Below are 9,508 nucleotides of genomic sequence, written 5' to 3'. Positions count from 1 at the left end.
AGGCTGAGGCGGAAGGATCGCCGGAGCCCAGCAGGTCGAGGCTGCAGTGGCCGGGAGCAGCCACTGCACTCCAGTCTGGGAGACAGAGTAAGACTCCAACTCAAAAAAAAAAAAAAAAAAAAAATTCTAGTACTAAAAAAGATGAATACAAGTCACGTTTGACTTCTGCAGTTATAAGAGGTACTTAACTTAAACTGGTTACCATCAGTGTCCACACACTCCTATTATGGAGAACTTATTTTTAAATGTGTAGAAAATTTTTGGTACCCCTCCCCCAGTATATATGTGAGTGATTGTATCCCATCTGACCTTTAAGACAACACTGAGCACACCAAGATATATGTTTAATACTCATGGATTGCTGGAACCAATAATATATAGGAAGTGATATTGTGATCCCGAATCAGGCACTGCACCATATTCCTTTACTAGCTTGTCTTAATCAAAGGACATCCCATAGGAAGGAAAATATTTGAAGGCCATTAAATATTTATGTGCATATTTTGTGATATTTTCCCTCTTTGTCCACCTTTTTTTTCTTTTCTTATATTGTACTTTTAAAAAATAAAGGTTGATTGCATTTTCAGTCTTTCACACTGAACCAGATATTTCCATTCTACCTGCTTTCTCTTTTAAAATTTCCTTAAATCTTAACCTCTACACAGAGGGAGTAAAATGAGTTCAGTTACCCAAAATAAAAATCCTGGTTCTCGCAAAGCAGCTGTTCCTCCTAGAGGGCGTTCTAGGTTTTTCTTGACCAAAAGGCACAATCTAGATGGCAAGGATGAGAACTGGGATAATACAGACAATAACTGAGGGTCACCCTTTTCTAGGGAGGTTAAACTGCCATGGATCATATGACTATGAGAATGAGTTGAGTTTGTGCAGATCTGAGGGAAGAATGATCTAGACAAAATAAATGAGGGCAATGCCTGAAGAAGAAGAAAAAATTTGGATGTGTGTGAGTAACAAAGTGCTACTGAAGTGAGGAAAATAAAGATGGATTGTGCTGTAGTAATAGGCCTAGGCTAGAGCTTACAGGGTCTTTTTAGCTCCAGAAAAATGTTTATAGTCTATTCTTAGAAGGAAGTCCAACATTAGAAACAACAAATTGAAGACGAGTTCCACAGGTTTAAGCTGTGGTCAAGTTGAGGGTCAAGACATGTTTTATTAGATTATTTCTCCCCTTTCTCCTTTTCCCCACAATTTCTGGTTTGTTAGAAAGCCTAGTTTTCTGAAAAACATGAAAAACATAAAAAATTACTAAGTGGATGAATCCTAAGATGCTGTCAATTGTTTAGTATTCCATGAATTACAAATGTGAGCCGTAACAGCATATACTTACTTATGAAATTTCAGAATGTTTTCTCATGAATTTCAAATTTATGTTATATTTATGTTAATATAGTGTGTTATATTATATTTTGTTAGGTTATATTTCTATTCTTATCCCAATCTTTTTCAAATCCATTCAGTTGAAGCCATTATATGTTGAGTGCCATATATAACATCATTTGATAGATTTCTCCTTTTCTTCCCTACTTTAAAAAGTCCTCTTTTCAATGTATTTTCAATCTGTTGATTAAATTAAGAACAATCACCTGTATGAGCACTAGATTGTTGAGAAGGGAGCATCAGAAAAGGTAGACGAATTCGGTCATGGTTTCCATTGATGTGGGGATTATCTCCCTAGGTGTTTTATCTCTTAAAGTAGATTCAATGCAAGTAAGAAGTTTCTGATGAGATTGCTAATGAAATTATATTCATATTTATTATATCCTGACCTTACTCTGAAATGAAAGGTACAGTTCAGGTCATCTGGTACTTAAAGGAAGAAGAGACCTAATCATTGAGAGTTATGTGATTCTAAGATTTCTGGGAAACTGTGGGCAAGAAAACAGAGATATGCCTTTCCATAAGGCAAACATTCCAAAAGGGAAATTATTCATAGTTTCTTGTGAATGTCTCTCCTAATACAAACTGTTAATAATAAAATGCTTACTTTTATTAGAGAATGCTTAGCATCTTTCTGAGGGTATCTGTGTCCTTGGACTTCTAGTTTCCTGGCATCATTCACTAATTTGGTCAATATTTATTGATATGGAAACACAAAGATGAATAAGATGCAGTTCTTATTTTCAGGAGTCTCTCAAGCTAGTGAAAATAAAGAGTTGTATACATCTCCACACACCACGTGATGGAGTGGGCACAAAATGTCAAGTGTGGAAGCACAAAAAAATGGGCCACGGGATGAACAGTCTTGAAAGGGAAAAGAAAATGTTTGGAATGTTTCATGAGGACAATGGCGTTCTGTTGAGAAATTCTATGAAGGAAAATGATCCTGATCTTTGCATCAGAAATAGGAATACCCTAGCAGCCTTATTAAGTCAGCCTTGGACTAGAGGCAAGAGTAATGTTTAGGAAATTGTTGCAGAAATCCAGATAACACGAATATTGGCCTGCAACAGATACATGAAAAAATGGTCAGCCTCATTAGTCATCAAAGAAATGCAAATTAAAACCACAATGAGATATCATCTAACTTCAGTCAGGACGGCCATCATTAATAACTCAAAAAACAACAGATGCTGGAAAGGATATTGGGAAAAGGAACACTTCTACACTGTTGGTGGGAGTGTAAACTAGTACAACCTCTGTGGAAAACAGTTTGGAGATTCCTAAAACATCTAAAAATCGACCTTCCTTATGACCCTGTGATCCCCCTTCTGAGATTATACCCAGAGGATCTCAAATCACTCTATAAAAATGATGCCTGCACACGCAAGTTTATTGCAGCATTATTCACAATTGCAAAAACCTGGAACCAATCATGTTGCCCATTGAGAGTGGATTGGATTTTTAAAAATATGGTACATATACACGATGGTATATCATGCAGCCATAAAAAAGGACAAAATTATGACCTTCACAGCAACCTGGGTGGATTTGTAGTCTAAAATACTGAGTGATCTATCACAGAAACAAAGAACATAGTACCACACGTTCTCACTCATTAGCCAACCTTGAACAATTATCATAACACTATAAGAAAGGGATTGGCAGTAGTGGGAAACTGCCAGGGGATGGGGACACACCTCATCAACAACCTTTGTATACCTAACTCAGAATTGTACTGCACATCTTTAAAATTTAAAAAAAAAATTAAACATTTTAAAACAACTTGTCCTGAACTTTAGTTGTGGCACTGGTAATACACGAAAATGTCTTGGACATAGAAAATATAGACTATTTTTTTTGACCCAAGCTATCAATAATGGAGCATAGGTGATCACTAAAAGAAGAAATACATGGGTACCTAAGACTGACATCATTAAATCTACCCAAAATAACACCACTGGTGACTGTGGTGGCCTTTCATTGAATAATAAACTGAAAAAATCTAAAATCTGAGCTAACGCAACAAGTTTGTTTTTATGATGTCCTCAAGGGCGACTCTTTCATGCTACAAAAATTCAGTCTTTGCACAAACATGAATAACTTACTTGGAGAGTATATCATTAGTTAAGGGACCCTAAAAATATCCACAGAATAAAGAGATGCTTAAATGTCACACAAGTATTTAGAATATACAAAGATGTTTGATGAAGTCTAAGGAATTTTTTTCCTCAAAAGTCTTCCTGGGTGAGGAGGGGGATAACAGGCCTTTAAAGAGCTTCCATCCATAAGAGCACAGGACACTATGCATAGTCTAGGATGAGGAAAGTGAAAATCCTTAGGGAAGATCTCTTTGAGGCTTTTGGCCTGTGATGCCAAAAATGCTGCTTCAGCTCTGAGTTTGCAAATAACTTACTCCTCCTCTCCTGAACCACTGAGGAAAATTCCTCAGAAAGAAATGCGAGTGAAAGGACACAGTAGGATTGGAAAGAAAATTTTTTAAAAAATCATTTTAGCCCTGTACTCAGCAAAGAAAGTTGTTCCTATTACTATTCCAGTCTTCTACAGATACTTTGGGTTTCTTCTTGGGACTTGAGAATATCTGAGATAGTGTGGGTCACTGGCTAACATTTTAAAGTAGAAGCTTAATTTTCTGCCACCTCATGTTAAATTTCTCAACATTTTCTTTCTGAAGAGCAAAGTCAAAGAGATGAACACGATATCTGGATTTGGTATTAAATGCCAAAGCAAGGAAACACTTACTTATTTAAATAGCATGTGATACCACTGATGTGCAATTGTATCTCTGGATTCAGAATAGTTGGAACACAAATTACTTTTTAAAAAGCAGCTCAAATCACAATTGTCAGAAATAATACAGCTAGGCCTGTGCTGTCTCTTGAATTATAGTTGTTCTATAAAAGCCTTCTAAAACCTTCAGAGAGAAAAACAATAATGCAAATTTCTGCTAGGCATTGCTCTATCTTTTGCTTTGTAAGAAGCCACAGAATCTTTTGGAAAAAGTGGATATTCACATCTCAACTCATCTTGCAAATATTTATTGAGTATATGCCGTGTAGTAGGTTTAATGCCATAAATTGCAGGAGCTTCAAAGAAGAGTAAGACCAACACCCCAAGGAGGTACAGGCATACATGTAACTATATGAAAGGGAGAGATTAGGTGAAACTCAGTAAGAGAAAAGCAAGCAGTGAGGTGTGGGATTTGAAGGAGAAGGATAACATGTGCTGTTGGAGAATCCTAAAAGCATAAACCTATACAACATTTCACTTGGGCTTTGAGACATGAATTGGATATAGACAGGATGAGACAGCAGAAAATCAGGAGAATCTTCAGAGAACTTTAATCTCCCAGGAGCATAAGGGATTAATAGAATTTTTAAATGAAATGCAATATTTCCATATAATTCTGCACTCACCTAAATGGAAAGAGAACTCCCTAAGCATGTACTGCACCCTCCCACCCACCCCACCCCCACTGCGTTTCTCTCAGCAGAGCTAACCTGATTGCTCCCTGCATGTCGATCCAGAGAGCTGGCTTGCCCTGGGTTCTGTAGGTTTTATAGCTGGTGCCACTCAATTATATTTAGTGCTCTCCTAACACACATAAAATGTGCATGTAGGAATGACCCTACTTCCAGCTGCTGCACTGAGCCAAGAGTACAGCTCCCTGGTGTATGTGACTTTGGGGCTAAACTCACATTCACGAAGGAAAATTCAAAAGGGGAAAATATGAGGAAAAAAACTATATAATGCAAAAAGAAAAAATTTGATAAAATGAGCCAGTTGATTCGAAGGTGAATTTTTAGGATGATAAGCATGCTTAATAAAATATTGAAACACTACTATCCTAGAAGATACTTACAGTGAAGAAGAGCAGTAATCTTTTTATGAACTTGAACTACTTCGTGCACAAAGGTGAATTCTGAAGCAGTCATTATCTTTGTGAACTGCAAGTATCTCCAGTTTTCACTTTTAGATTTGAAGGATTAAAAGGGATACAACAAGCATATTCTTTGCTCCATCCTCATCTAGCATAAAAACCCAAAGTTGAGGGAGGGCTTCTTCTTGCAAAAGGTCAAATTAAAAAAAACTCAATTTAGACCGATATTATATATTAGGACAAACATAGACAAAGTTGAGGAGGAAGGATCTCCTGAGCCCAGTAGGTCAAGGCTGTGGTGGCTGTGAGTGTATCACTGCACTCCAGCCTGGGCAATAGAGTGAGACACCAACTCAAAACAAAAACAAAAACAAACAAACAAAGATTCTAGATATTCATGCATAATTATTTTATATTGTGTATTCCAAATACAAAGAAGGACTTTGTTTACAATTGTTAACTTTCCTGAGCAATTAAATAAGAACTTGACTGTGGCCTTTCTTAGTTTTAATTTAATATTTTTATAACTTGATCCATAGTCAATTTAAAATTACAAAAGTTGAATCTATTTTCATAAAAAATTCTGAAGACATGGCTGTCTATCATATCTTGACATTTTACAGAAATACTAATGCAAATAATAATTCTTATTCTTAGGGGAATAAGAATGAATGAATCAGTTGCTTTAGTGTAAAATACATATACTTTAGAGGACATAAAAGTCAAAGGACGAATAGTTCACATCATGAAACTTCAGTCAGCTGTTGTTAGAATCCATTTTGATTCATAATTCATTTCATCTATTATATGAAATATCAAATTCTTTTATTTAAAAAAATTATTAGGTACTCAAATATTTAAATCTTTCCCTGTGAATTAAGACAATTAAAATTTATATTTCTTAACTTCCAAAAGGTAGCTCATTCACTGACCTTAAAATTTGCCTACTTTGAATTTCATGTTTGAGTGAGTACAAGTAAACAAGGTAAGTAATTTTTAAGAGTTTTGCTTTGATTTAATCTGATTATACACAGTCTGCAGAGAAATCTGGCACACAGAGTGCTTTTTGTAAAAAAAAAAAGGGTCGTCTAGCATTTGTCATTGGAAGATTATACATAGAAAACTCTGTTTCTGAATTCTGTTCAACACAGGAAAATCTGGCCATTATAATATGATATTATAATATATATTTGAACTTTAGGAATGTCTGTTCCCTTGAGATGGGCCATGTACACTCAAGTTCACCGTAGTCAACATACGCCTTAATTTAGCTGTCAGGCCTCTGTGGACATGTGAACTTAGAATTCCTAATACTGAAGTTTAAAGTATACAAGTAGGCAGACTTCAAAGTCTAAAGGTTTTTTTTTTTTCATTTAATCATTAGGCATAATTAGATCTTATTATTCTTGTGTATGACACTTACCTGCACTGTGTATTTGAAGTGAATGAAACCCTCAGTGCTAGGTCATTTGCATTATTACATACCTGGAATTCTTTAGCAGCATTCACTAGAAAGCATCTACCTTATTGTCTGTGAGTTTCACAATGACCTTTGTGATATATAATTTTACTTATACTCTCAAAGTATTTGAGGGTTGGAACTTCTTATTAAAAGAGATCTCAGCAGTTAGATAAGTTCATTGGAAACAAGAGAAGTAAAATACGAAGTATCTCATTTCATGAAGACTAGTTCTAAAGCTCTCTTTAGTAAATCTAGCCTCTCCTGTCTAAATAAAATGGTCCAGATGTTAATGAATAAAAATTCCTTTCTTTAAAAAATGCAACTATTTCAGTTTTCCCAGCATATTCTTCCATATTTATAGTGCATGATTGTATGTGCTATAAGATCTTTTGTGCTCCATTCTACTTCTTAAACTTGTTTTGCTATTTTTATTTTTGGTTGAAAAATAGAAAAACTTGATAATTACTAATAAGAATCATAAGAAAAAATACAGTATAGTACTTTATATTTTTAATCATATATATTTGAATAATACCAGAAGTATAATAATGCAGTTATAAAAAGAATATTTTTAAAATTTTTGAGGCATTTGCATTTTAATTATGAGACAACGTATATCTAATAAGTTTAAAATCCATTTTAAATAGTTTTCAAACAGATCATGCATTAATATACTATGTTGATAGAAGAATTTCAGTATCAAAATACCTGTTAGATGTATTTTAAAGACTAATACATAAATTCAGATATTTAGACATATTTATATGTCCTTATTATAATAGCACAAGGGTCATAACTACTAAGTTTATACAAATCTGTTTCTCTTGAGAAACATTAATTGTATCCTTAGATTTTTCCTTAAATATATTTCCAAAATTATGCAAGAGGTTCCAAAAACCAAAAACATATATATGATTCATAAATTATAGATATTTCAATTCAGTGTTGTCAATTTATTTTATATGCTTCTCTTTTTCATTTAATAAACAGAAGACAGCAGGAGATCTACACACATCAGCTTCATCCTCACTTGTGTAAAAGGATACAATGGATGCAGTGAACAAAATTGCTCATAAAAAAATCTTGCAAATAAAAACAGGTAATTCTATAAATCAAAGTTAATGCTTATTGTAGCCCATCATTAGGTAAGTAGGATAAGATGGATAGATCACATTCAAGGGGAAAAAAATCAGTGTGAAATTTTCATTTTGACAAAATAATAGAAAGAAAAAAAATCAAGCAATTGCTTCCAAATTGTCTGAATGTAGTATAAAATTTAACTTAATAAGAAAGCTCAAAAGTAACAGACATGAAAAAATGTAAAGCACAAATTCCTTCACACTTCTGATTAACTTAGCTTAAGATTCAGGCATTGAGAATAAAAACGAGAAGAGGTGAAAAGTAACTTCTTGTAGTTCTTTTAGTCTTTTAAGCACTAATTGGGAAGTTTTTTTTTTTTCTGGCAGATTCATCTGAAAATAGAGGCGAAAAACTTTCTTTATACCCATTCTGACAGAAGGCACAAAAGAACTCAAGTGTGTGTGAGGCAACATGGTCATACTCCCTTCAGTTGAGATCTTTTATTTCATTCCTTTCAACAGGATGTCAGTACCCTTCTGAAAAGTTATTGTCCTCAGCCAAGACCCTTGTGAGAGGCAACAGATGTTGCTAAGATTATACCAGCCAGCACACTATCTTGTTTCATTGAGAGAGAGAGAGAGAGAGAGAGAGAGAGAGAGAAAGAGAGAGAGAGAGAGAGAAGGGAACAAGTGAACAAGCCTTTCTCTAAATCATTGGACCATTTTGCACTTTAGCAAATCTGTTTGCACATGCTCTGCTGGCCTGGCAGAAAGGGCTGAGCCTCTTACATTCAGTTTGAGGTCAATCCTAATGTGATGTTCAGTGGTCCTCACGCCTTTCATATGAAGCAGCTGCCTCTGATTGCCAGAACAAATTGAGGTGATTCAAGCCACCAGCAGGGCATAAGTATAACTTCCATTCACTGCAAAGGAAGGAAAAAACTCAGAACAGACCAACTGGGGCTGCCCACAATAAACCGTAGGATTGGATTTGATACACTTGATATTAAGACATGGTCATATTGAAAAGTAGGCCATAATGACATAAAAAAAAAAAAAAACTACAGGATATGTTATATGAATGACAATTAGAAAAAAACAGACTTGGGTATTTATTAAGATACACCTAATTATCAAATGTCCTATAAGTTCTGTGTCTTCCTTGCACCTGAGGAATTCTCCTTTGCAATCAGATGTATAAAAGACTTTTTGGGTGTACATGGCATATACAGAAAGGGTGACTGAAGATATTTATAAATAACAAAATCCATTTAGCAAAAAATGATTTTAAGCAAAGTGATGGTTAAGTAGCACTTGATAGATTACCTTCCAATTTAAGCACAGAATTAGATGAGCAGTTTAAAAAGAATAAGCTAGATTTATGTCAAAAATAAAGCAGTAAAAGAAATGCTCAATGGTAACAGAAATTAATTAAATAAAAGGCAGCATGAATTGATTTTAGATACAGTATTGTTTTTAACCAGGTTAGAAATAGTTAGACAAAGAACTTTTAAATATAAATGCTTCAAAGATCTCATATTTACTTTTAAAATAAATGTTCCTAATCCATTAATTGCAATAACAACATTAGGCAAACATTGTCTAAGAATAGATGAGGTTCTTTTTCTTTGGTAGAATTATAGTCCTTAAATTAATAGCATCAATCCTACA

This window comes from Carlito syrichta, unplaced genomic scaffold, assembly GCF_000164805.1.
Source record: "Carlito syrichta isolate Samal-C Ts95f unplaced genomic scaffold, Tarsius_syrichta-2.0.1 Scaffold309078, whole genome shotgun sequence".
Taxonomy (NCBI): Eukaryota; Metazoa; Chordata; class Mammalia; order Primates; family Tarsiidae; genus Carlito; species Carlito syrichta.
The sequence above is the reverse complement of the archived record's forward strand: the minus strand, read 5'-3'. Positions refer to the sequence as shown.